At 35.5% G+C, this 12,250-nt stretch overlaps 1 pseudogene; it reads left to right on the plus strand.

Moving 5' to 3' along the window:
* LOC136835434 (mediator of RNA polymerase II transcription subunit 15-like) overlaps positions 1 to 12,250 on the plus strand; it is a 553,735-nt pseudogene that overhangs the window by 6,149 nt on the left and 535,336 nt on the right.

Raw genomic sequence — 12,250 nt, forward strand, 5'->3', positions numbered from 1 at the left:
ACTCAGAGGGGGAGGTTCGCGAAGGTGTTTACGCATGACATGAGATTGCTCAATTGAAATAATTGACATAAAATTGTTCTTACCCTGGAAAGAAAAATCAATTATTTTTGTGTTCGTCATTTTGTTATAAGCTCGTGTGTTCCAATGTAGAATGAAATGTTTAGGTCCTTATATGAAGGTTCTTATCAGTGTGTCAATAGTCATGCTCACTGGTAAGAGCTCTGCAGTCAGTACTAAGGGAACTGAAAGTACGCATATTTATCTGTAACTCGAATGAACGAGAACTTTAGATTTTAGTCAGGATTGATTACTTTGAGGAAGGCTTTTTTTCACCTTTGAAAAAGCAGTGTATGGTCTTCGTACACAATGTAATATGTTTTTCTTGCTTTATTTTTAGTATTTCTTGTAATAAGATTTTTTATTTTTCATTTTACTTTTATTAGTTTTTGTGTATTGTTTTCCTGTCTTTGTACATCTTGCAGGCTTTTTGAAAGTGGCATCGGCCAGATTATAAACGCATTTCCAAGAGGAGCTCTAAAAATCGATTGTATTCGTCGTTGCCACATAATGTTCGTCTTCATTCTTACCTCTTTCACTCTTTCAGTATTTCATACTCCACATATACCTAACAGACAAATCATTTTAACAGCACTCATTTTTCATAATTGCATAGTTTCGTGTCCTGATCATAGTAAGAGCGCTTATTATTATATAAATAATTCTCTTTGGATGCAGGTTATTCCCGAGGTAAAGTGAATTCGGAATTACCGGGTTATTTGTAGGTCAGCATTTGAAAACATGGTTGGAGGCAAAAGTCCAATTGGACACAGAATGCCTCTAAGGATACGGCTTTGCTATTTTAGCGTTTTTGAGTTGCCTGCAACATTACTGTATATAGGCTACTGCAAGAAAACTGCAGTACATTGTAACTTTGTATTCATATTCGAGCACATAGCGGCCCAAAATAGCGCATTACACCCGGCTTAAAGAAAAGTTCAGTTGGACCGATGAGACATTTACCTGGAAAGTTTGCGATAAATGAATGTTGGTCCTCATCATCTCGTATGTTTAATTTCTCAGTGACAGACTTCTCCGTAATTTTCCTGTCACTACGTCAAGATAATTAATTAAATATGGTGAGGTTGTTCCGTTCACCAAAGACTGATTCCTGTACATCACAAGGAAGATTTTAGAATGTTGATTTTGTAAAAACGAAAGAGCAGCAGAATTTGGAGAAATCCTGCCTTTCAAATTGAATTACTCTTGCAGCAAATGTGTTGTATATCGCAGAAATTGCTTCGGAAATTGATAGAAAGTCAGGTAACAGAAATGAGAGAACCGCAGATGGCACTCTCCATTAGGAGATATTTGTAAAATTAAGGGGAGAACGAAGGCAATTAACTGTTTAAATTGATCTGAAACCAAAGTTAATTCTTGATGTTCTCCGAGCTGGGAAGTCATAGTTTTTCGTTTGTTCTTCTCTCTCCTATTCTTACACTTAAATCATCAGTGGCCCCCGTTGAGGGTTAGTGCCTGTATTGCACCTCACTTTGTGCACTGTAGGCATTACCAAAGGGTGTTTGCAGCGTCCCTCCAGCTTCTAGCTCCACCTACTATTTAGTCTACGTAATCGCCATTTCCTGTTCTTACCGTCCGACCTCTTTAATGATTATAATTTAGGGCAACGGTAGGGTTTTCTCTCGGTTTCAGTTTCTTGTTAACATGTATTGTAAACCGCATGTTCCCTCGTAACTGGTTATTTTGAAAACACTAGTTTATATAACGTTAGTTCGTAACCGCTAATTTATTGGTCATGCCATTATTTATCTATTTAATTATTTATTTATTTATTTAATTTTTTTTTTGCGTATTCGAGTTTTGAGTGCTTTTAGGTAACTGAAGTTCATCTTGTAATTATGCCGGGGGAGGGGGGTAGGGTTAGTGCATTGTAGGCATTACTTAAGGCTCTTTGCAGCGCTCCTTTGGCCCCTAACTGCAACTCCTTTCGTTCCTTGTACTGTACCTCTTTCATATTTTCTTTCTTCCATCTTACTCTCCACCCTCTTCTAACAGTCGATTCATAGTGCAACTGCGAGGCTTTCCTCCTGTTACACCTTTCAAGCCTTTTACTGTCAAGTTCCGTTTCAGCGCTGAATGACCTCATAGGTCCCAGTGCTTGGCCTAAATTCTATATTAAATTCAATTCTTGTAATTATGTTGCTATAGAGAGAGAACGCTGCCGTACTGAAAGTAAAGGGACTTTTTTATTACTTTTTTTTTTTACTGGCATCCGGATGGCGCTAAGTTTTATGAATGATTGGTAGATACACAGACGACGTATGGTATAACAGTTATTGTTATAAATGTAATGAATCACTTTCGTTAAGGTGGCTGTTGAAGTAAAAGAAACTTCAAAATGAAGATATGGGAGTTTGGAAAATTTAACAATTTGATGATATTTAATTTTTGAGTATTTTAGATCTTGACTTTTTTTTCAGTTTTTACCCTTTTTTTCTAATTATAAAACGTATAATTTCAGCAAATGGCTCGAGTAGCCGAGACTCCGTCAGGTGCAGCACCCTTGGGACCGCCTGTACCTTTGTGGTTGATTATGTTTCTCCCCTATAAAGGTAAGTTACCGGTGTAATCTGTAGAAGATCAATACTCCACGGTGGTCTTTTAAAGATCTCCCTTTTTCTTTGAGGTTTTCGAGGAACCCTTTTGTGTGTGTGTGTCTTTTAAAACATTTTGCTTCTGAGGAGTGTTGCAAGTTTAAACGTCAGTATAGTATTTCATGCATCTTTATTTAAGGATGTAAGATGTTTATGTGTCCGTCTAGGTTTTAGTATATCTTAGTTTATAGTTCCTCTTTCAAAATGTAAGTTTTCCGTGTGATTTCTGTAAGTTGATCTTATTACGGGTTGCATTTGAAAGCTAATGTTCTGTTTAAGCTTTGTGCTTTATGACTTGGGACTCTCCTTAGAAAAATCTGCATGGTATTAAATGCTTCTTGCAGTTGAGTCATACAAAATTTCCTTTTGCTTCGGTGGCGGACATCTTTCTCTCTTTCACTACATTTTATTCTTTTTTTCCCATTTGTATTGTTTTCAGAAGTTGTGGCCTTTTATCAGTACGGGCCCCTGGTCCTTGAACGAATAAGTGTTGTCTTATCCTTTGTGAACAGGAGATGGGATATAGATGCCACCTCCCTCTTAAGAACAGACGACGCGTTTCATATCCACCCAATCTCAGACGCTTGCTTCTGTTGAAGTGATACCGTTCATGAGTCGCTCAAGTCCTTTGAAAGCCTTATCCTATTTCGTTGCCGATCTGAATCGGCACAGAGATCTGTTGGAGTGTTTGTTCCCTGAGCCTGCCTTCCTAAAATGGTTTTTATTGTAATTTGCCCGGGATTCATTGGTTAATTCTGCTGACAAAAAAAAAAAAATTGATCTGAGCATTGGTTTTGTTATTTTGTAAATTGTAGCGATATTTGTTTAAGGAAATGTGAGGGTACTGGTAGTTTTTACTTATTAACAATACAGTATATAATTGTCTTGTTTACGCAAGTAATTTGGTATGAAGATGTTATTGATTAATAGCACCAGCATATAGTTAGTAAGTAGCAGTAGTAGTAGTAGTATTAGTAGCGGTAGTAGAAGTGGTACATACAGTCTGCCCGTGATAATTGGTCACCAGTAAGCATATAATATATATACATATACATATACATATACACACACACACATATATATATATATATATATATATATATATATATATATATATATATATATATATATATATATACATACATACATATAAGGGCCGGAGCTCAGGCTCGAAGTACACATCACGAAGGAAGCAGTAGGGAAGGGCATCCTCATCATCTACAGTTTATTTGCAATGCCGACGTTTCGCGACGAATTCCAAGTCGCATTTTCAAGGCTATAAAATATAATATAATTTGCGAACATCAATAACAAATTAATGCAATGTTAACAGCTCTTTATGTAGTAAAAATATTTAAAAAACAAAACACCTCATTCCAAGACAAGTCAATAATAAGTAAAAGGAGTTCACTAAAATCTTAAAACAACCTACCTATATGAAAGAAAGAACAAGACTAACATAAATAAGTAAAAACTGTGTGAGGAAAACCAGTTGTCCAAACTAGGCTATAAACAATTTCACTGAGGACGATTGAATGTTTAACGACGGTACAGTCTTCTTAATAATTATGGATTCTAGGATGGTTAAGTCGTTGTTGTTCTGCACTTGGCCAAAGATGGAAAAATCCTTGCTGTCAATATAAGTTTGACATAATTTTGAATGATTTCGTATATTTGATTGCTCAGGATTAGATAACCTGCTACCTGTTCTATGACTTATGCCCCTGGTGGGAATCTAGTGCGGACCTTCAACAGCCTCCTCGTGCATCCCACGTATATCCCGTGATCACATCTCGGGCAAGTATACTTGTAAACAACGCTGGACGAAAGCAGAGGACTGAGCCGGTCTTTGACTCTGAACAGAGACCCTATTTTTAAGGGATTTTTCGGGATGATTTTTAGATTTAAAGCTGGAAAACTCTTTTGAATAATGGCTGTGCATTTTTTCCTAAAAGTATCATCATGCACGAAAGGGAAACTTGCATACATCTTCAGTTTCGGCACAGTCGATTCAGGTGTTGCCGGAGTCATTTTCTGTAGTAGCAGTTTACTTTGTGTGTGTGTGTGTGCGCGCGCAGACATATGTGTATATGTTCAGAAATGAACATTGCATTTCTATGCTACCCAAGTTTGAGAATAATGTAATTTTCATTTTACAGTCTATTGCACTTTTGATATAACCAAGTTTATAAAATCGTCTGCTTTTTATACATATTTGTCTGTCTTTTTTGATGAGGAACATTTTCTCATATTTCTGTGGACACTTATTTGGCCACCATTGTTTCCCATTTCCTCTCCTGCAAACCATTCCTCCCCTCCACTCTTCCATTTCACAGTGATATTGTTTTCATAGTTTGACTTAAAAATTGGAGCCTCCAGACATGCAACAGGCGCTCGGTGTCGACTGCAACTGCCAGACGTATGATGTTTTCTTTTCAGCCCCAGTTTGCTCCAGTGATGGGCTGTCTTACTTGTACGTTGAATCGGGCTTGCATATATTAAATATTGTTCTTTTTTCTGGAATAAAATTATATTTGCATTGGTAAGGTTGATAGGGGTTGAATGAGAACCATGATAATTTTTCGATTTGATTTCCTTGTTTCACAACAGTACTATTGTCTTTTTTATTATCTGATAGTGAATTATCAGTCATTAGTAGGATGCGTTTTATACGATAACGAATCACAGAGTTAGGAAATACAGTTTGTCTATTAATGATCAAAATTAGAGCGGCGAAATCCGGTACGGTACGACATGTCAGTCGCGGCGTGAACTCTACGCTTGTTACCCTCCGGTTTCCAGTGTTGTGGCGGGAGTGTGAGAGTTTGTGGCAGGCTCGTTGGCGATGCTAAGTTGTTCGACCTGTTGAGTACGTGTTTCGTGGGAAATTCAAATCATGTGCTGCTTTTAAACTTCCGTTTGTGTTTGTTTGACCCTTTCTCCCCGTAACGAGTATGAGATACTTTATTTTAAATATGTATGTGGTTCAGACGATCGTATTAAATAATGCCTGACGTTTGGGGCTAATTTTTCTAGGCTCTTGAAGAATTTACTTTATTTTGAAGTCTCTAAAAAGTCAGTTCAGGCTGAAGGAATTTTAAACTTAAAGAGAACAGTTAGAAAAAAGAACCTCTTTGTTTGGTGAGTATAGAATTACCAGGAAGTATCGTGTATTGATTATGTCTCCTTGATAATATTTAAATTCAAAATAAAATAATTTTCATCCTTTATATGAAATTCTGTATAAATTGTCAGCATAACATAAACGTTCATCTTACAGTTTAGGTTAAAGAGGCAATGAAAAAGATTAATTGGTTTCGTCGGCCACTGGAAATGTCGATTATAATACTGTATATACATTATATATATATATATATATATATATATATATATATATATATATATATATATAGTTTTTATCTTAAAAGGCCTTAAAAAGGCCCATTAAAGAAACAGAAATTTCAATAAGCCTCATCATTTATACTAATACACATCGGCCCTCATCTCCGTGGAAAATGAGAAAAAGGCGTTACAAAGGCAATTTCTACAAAAGGCTGTAGGTTGAATTGGTTTGGATTTATGAAGGTATTCGTCCGACTTTGTGTCCTTCCTAGAGATTTTTTTAAAATTTTGTGTTGATAGTTCTGATCTTTGGATCCTGGATGACAAGGTTGACTTTGGATTTATTTAGCGATTGTTATCTGGCTGGATTTTAATGAGAGGATTCAAGAGGGGTTTGTCCGCGATATATACCAGTGCCTTGCTGACAAGTTTGGTTTTTAATGGCTGATTCCAGAATTGTCCTGTGGTGGTTTTTAATGGCTGATTCCAGAACATTTAAAACATTTACATGGTATAAAGATGACTCACACCAATTAATACGAGAGATTCGTCATTGTTTCCTCTTTGAAATACTTGAATAAGTGGTGTTCGATTTTAAGCTAAAGTACGCTGAAAATGGCGGATTTCTTGAAATGCAGAAGAAATCGAGTTTAATGATATGCCAGTAAGTTCATATACAACTGTGCAAGTAATAACCTGAGCCTTAGGGCATAATTTCGTACTTTCAAATGAAAAGTTTATAACAAAAGCTCCAATTTATCACATATTCAGACTCCCGAAGAGTCCGTCCGGCATGAACAGCTTTCTCTCGAACCTTGGTTAGTTCGTTCCGAACATTGCTGCCATGTATATTGAAATCTAGTTGGCTTGAGGAAATATGATTGATGATTTGTGACAAGTGATTTTTATTTGAAAGAGAAAGGGATAAAACTTTTTCCTATAAGGGGAGCCGTGGAAGTGTGAAAAAATTTATTCATATACGGTTGCTTTTCAAATTGTTTCCCAAACCAGTCATTAGAAAACCATTTTAAGTGCGGAGAGGAGTCATAATTTACTTTTATTTATGCTCTCCATATTATAGGAAATGTCATAGTTAAGAAATAGATATTAGGTTATCGCTAATGTATCAGAAAAAGGAAATAGCGCAGTCCTTGAAAGACGTGGTCAGATATACGAGTATGTAAACTTCAAATGGGCTGTAAATTTAAATGTCACAGCATCCATTCACAAAGACTTGAGCACACGTTTGTTAGATTTTTTCTTTCTTTTTTCACCTACCTGTTCGTATCCGATTTTGCTCACTGCCACCTCCAGTACACACAACACCTATGCATGCGTACATACACAGACAAATAATCTGTGCTCGTAAAGTTGTTGGTCGTTAGTTTCAGGTGAATATTGAAAGAAAAGGAGAGGAGTTAAGCGTATTTACGTTTGTGTGAGGAAAGTGAATTTTAGCGAAATGATAAATTTGTTGTGCGTCAATTTTGGTGTATTTATTTCCCGTCGTCGTATGATATTTGTAAGATACTTGTCTAATTAACATAGAGGTTCTCTGCTATAAAAGCATCTAATTAAGGGAGAACAAATGCTGCCAGCCCTCCAGTACATTAATTTTATTTACCTGTGCGTGCCTCTGCACTCAGGACTCAAATATGATTATTTTTCTTTCTCTTGTAGATTACAGCCTTGGCCGTTTGAGAAGCCTTATTTTTGGGAAGGCTTAGGTTTCCGCTATTTTAATTAGTGTGATTTCATTTGAGTTTAGGCTGTAAGAGAAAATTTGGGAAAGTTGAAGTAAAGTGAATTTTTAAGCATTTATTTTATTTCCAATGTTTTCGTTTACGGTCGAGGAAAGTTTTCCTTACAGTCTCATTGACGATTTATTTTTTCAGTGTGTTTTTTTTTCTCAAGAGAAAATGAACACAGGCTCTAAGGGAAAATAATACAGAAAAAGTTAGAACAGTAGAATAAAGAGATGAAATAATGTGGACTTCTTCCTTCTGTTATGGTCTAGTCATATGTACATTTGTTACAATATCTTTTGAGACTTTGAATTTCTGGTGCACGTCGTCGGTCAAACTGATGCAAATGTTGCGTTGATATAACAGGGGGATTATTGATAACACTGTAATAAGTATAACTTTTTCATAAAGTTGTAATATACTGCAGATGGTTTTGAATAGAGATATAAATCGGACACAAGTCAGTCATGAAACTTCGACCAAAAATCCACTGGCCATATTTTTCATTTTTTTTTTTACTTGTTCATCTGTCGTATAATCTGTAGATATATTTTACAGTATTAGTGGATTGTAAGATAACAACAGTTTTTATTATTTTGACTTGCGGGCCAAGGATCATAGAATATTGAGAGTTTTGAATGTATATTTGTAAAAGGTTTTGTACTATAAAATATTTAGTTTATTGAGCGTAATTCGTAAAGGATATACTTCTGTCTCAGCTGTTAGACATTGCTGTAAGTGTCCTGCATAAGAGAAACACAAAGGTTTTCGTAGAAGACCTAAGCTCTTACCCAAAATGAATGAAATTATAAACATATGATTAGACCAGTTCAGGTGTTTATCCCCATACAGGGAATTGAAAAAATGTTACCTGTTCGGAGGTCTGTTATTCAATTCATGTTTTGTTTGAACAGTAGATCGTTTATCTTGTTTGGCTTCGTGATTGAGTTGCTAACCAAAATATTCATGCTTTCCTGTATATATTTTCATAACAGATTGCTTTTAATAAATTTGAATTACGCACACCTGAAGTATTAATTTCGTTTAATCCGTTGTCATTCGTATGATAAAGTATATCATGAAACCAAATTTATATTATTACATGGGCATAAATGTGGTTGTACATATCACTGTTAATAACTTCTCTGTTTACGAGGCTTTGAAACATGGCTCTCCAGTGTTGCTAGAGAGGCTTATGCTATTTATTTATGTATTTATTTATTAACTCATTCATTCGTTTTATACAGTGCCCTGGCATATCGGAGATCTACTTTAGAAAAATATGGAATCTTTTCTTCTATAGTTTTGAGGATTAACTCTTCACACGTTGGTCATTCATGTAATTTTATCTGCAGATTTGTTCAGCTTTCGGGTTTTGATTCATAGGCACGACACTTTCAAATGGTTGTAACATCAGTTAGAGTTTCTTCGAGAGGATTTGATTTTATTTTTTTTTTGCTGTATATTGAAGAATTTCAGGCAGAATATGAATCGTCAGGGTGGGAAGACTCAAGGCGCAAAATTACCGTCAATTTTATGTTTTATAATTAAACTGATTGGTAACACCTAGGCTGTATTGCCATATCGAAACTTTATTTAAACGTTCTTGTAACTAAGCCCCGTTTAAACCATGTTGTAATTGCATAGGTGAGAAGAGATGTACACCATTTTCCTGATTTTAATTTTTTTACATTCAGTATTGCATTGGAGTTTATGTTCATTCCATCATGTTCATTCACTGGCTTTATTTTTACATTTTAAGTACTTTACCAGCCTTAACCAAATAAATCAGCTAGGAGTGCCTTATAGGAACTTTAAAAATACAAAATGCCCTCTTTGAAGTTTACCAAAAACTGTAGGACTTCAAATTTGATGTTGGTTTATTTTAATATCGTTTGTGTATAAACACGCTGACATTTACGCTAACATGTGTATATAATATACATATTGATGTCGTATATAAGTGGTAGGCCATTGGGATCACGTTTGTAAGGTCCGTGTACAGATTCTGGGCTGTCCTGGCTAGTGGAACCAGCCTAGCTGTGGAATGGATATCAGCGACCTCATCCCCAGAGACCTATCGAGAACCTGGTGTAAGGCGAAATAAATGAATATACATTTATATAAAATTTTTATTTGTGCACTTTATGCCTTAAGTAAGGACTTCTGAATTACTCTCTCTCTCTCTCTCTCTCTCTCTCTCTCTCTCTCTCTCTCTCTCATCTGAATATGAACAACTGAACGAAGCAGGAATAGTATCCCAGTGTGGGAAGTAAATTTCGCTGATTCTTCTGCAATGGCAAGCAGTTCCAAACGGGTCCATTCTTGTATTTGGCTCAGAGGTTTCACTGCTGATTGGAACAGAATTCACTTACGTGGTTCTCAGAATTCAGCTTGTGAAACTTGGTAAGGAGATATTTTATAACGAGTAAAGATTTTGAATCTACGTAAAAGTGAAGGGTTGAAAGACGAAATATAATTGTTTATGGGTAGAAACTTCGGATTAAGTAATTAGTAGTAAATTACACTGAAATATTCTTTTCATAAATAGAAGTAATAATGGAAATCGGAAACGTGTCTAATGGCCATATAAATGATATATTAGTTAAAGATAATAAATTACAGTCGAATAAATAATCCCACACATTTGCAAAAGAAAACAAGATGCTGCTTCGGTTTTAGTGCACATGAGAGAACTCTCCCCGGAGACAAAATGCTTTCACTTATTCACGCCAGGGGTCGTTCCGGGATGAACTTTGGTAGTCAGCTTTTAGAAGACACTGCCTTCTTCAGGTTGCATAGAAATACGATGGTATATATGCAATACAAGAGGAAATGGATGGTACATCGACATGTACCTTTTGATAAATTTCACTTAAGTTTCTTCAGATTAGTTTGTGTGTGTGTGCGTTTTCTCGTCAATCAAGTCGTTAAAGAGCCACGGCTATAGACATCAGTTCGATTTTTATTTAGATTTTTACTTAAAAGTTCCGTTGATCCAGAACGACGCTTTTAAGTATTTGTTCCGACAAATGGTGTTTTTTTTCTGTGTTTCTTAGGCACTCAAAAGTATCCTGAGCTCGGTGTTTATTGCTTAGCTCTGAAATCTTTAATTTTAAATTCGAATCTTTCCTCGTAACCTAGTGGTAGGCAATAATATATAAGTCCTTAGTGCTGTCTAAATCCTTCCTGCTAGTCGAATATGAAATGGACATTTTATTTAAATGTGAAATAGAAAGAAATGTTTTCAAAAATTCACTTGTCTCAAGTGGACCATTTGAAAGAAATTAATACGACATGAGAATCAAGAAATTGCAATATAGTGCCAAGGAAACGTCCTTGTACAGTAAAGTGAAAGTTTACAGTTGCAAGGTAGGAGTGTTCCGAATTAATGAATTTCATCTTGAATATGATTTAAAGCAATTATATCACGGGTTTGATGAGTGAAGTCCTCTAATGAAATTTTTATGTTTAGTACAGTAGTATCATGCGATGTATAGAATTTATTTTTAATTGATATACAGTATGGTCGAGGTTTAGTGTCCGTCCACTGGGGAGGATCAAATTGGGGCTGTAATGACGTCTTCGCTTATTTTTTCTTTGCCTTGTTTTCCTAGTCTTTATTATATATATATATATATATATATATATATATATATATATATATATATATATGTGTGTATGTGTGTGTGTGTGTGTGTGTGTGTGTGTATGTGTGTGTGTGGGTGCAGTGTGTATGTATGTAATATATACTATCTATAATACTATTTTTTTCACAGAAAAGATGTGTATATTATATACATACACACACACACACACACACACACATATATATATATATATATATATATATATATATATATATATATATATATATATATATGTGTGTGTGTGTGTGGTGGGGGCCTGTTTCTGCGTGTGTCTGTTTTTGAGGGAGGCAGTGCGCTCTTTATACTTCTCCTTTCGTAGACCTTTGTTCTCATCTATACATGTTTATGCATAATGTATAATATATGCTTTTAGTTTTCTGTAAAAGAAAACTATTTAGATGGCTATTTGTCTGTCCGTCCGCGCTTTTTCTGTCCGCCCTCAGATCTTAAAAGTACTGAAGCTAGAGGGCTGCAAATTGCTATGTTGATCATCCACGCTCCAATCATCAAACATACCAAATTGCAGCCCTCTAGCCTCAGTAGTTTTTATTTTATTTATATTTAAGTTTAGCCATGATCATGCGTCTGCCACCGCTATAGGTGCTAACAACACAGGCCACCACCGGGCCGTGGCTGAAAGTTTCATGGGATGCGGCTGAGAGTTTCATACAGCATTGTACACTGTACAGAAAACTCGATTGCGCCGGAGAAACTTCGGCGCATTTGTTACTTCGTTTCTTTTTGGTGCTCTGTTTCAGCTGTGTGTGTTTTGAATTTTGAATGAATTTTTTTTTTACTTTGTTTAGGCTATGTATTTAAATAATTATTTTAGAACTGTAAT

This window comes from Macrobrachium rosenbergii, chromosome 4, assembly GCF_040412425.1.
Source record: "Macrobrachium rosenbergii isolate ZJJX-2024 chromosome 4, ASM4041242v1, whole genome shotgun sequence".
NCBI classification, from domain to species: Eukaryota; Metazoa; Arthropoda; class Malacostraca; order Decapoda; family Palaemonidae; genus Macrobrachium; species Macrobrachium rosenbergii.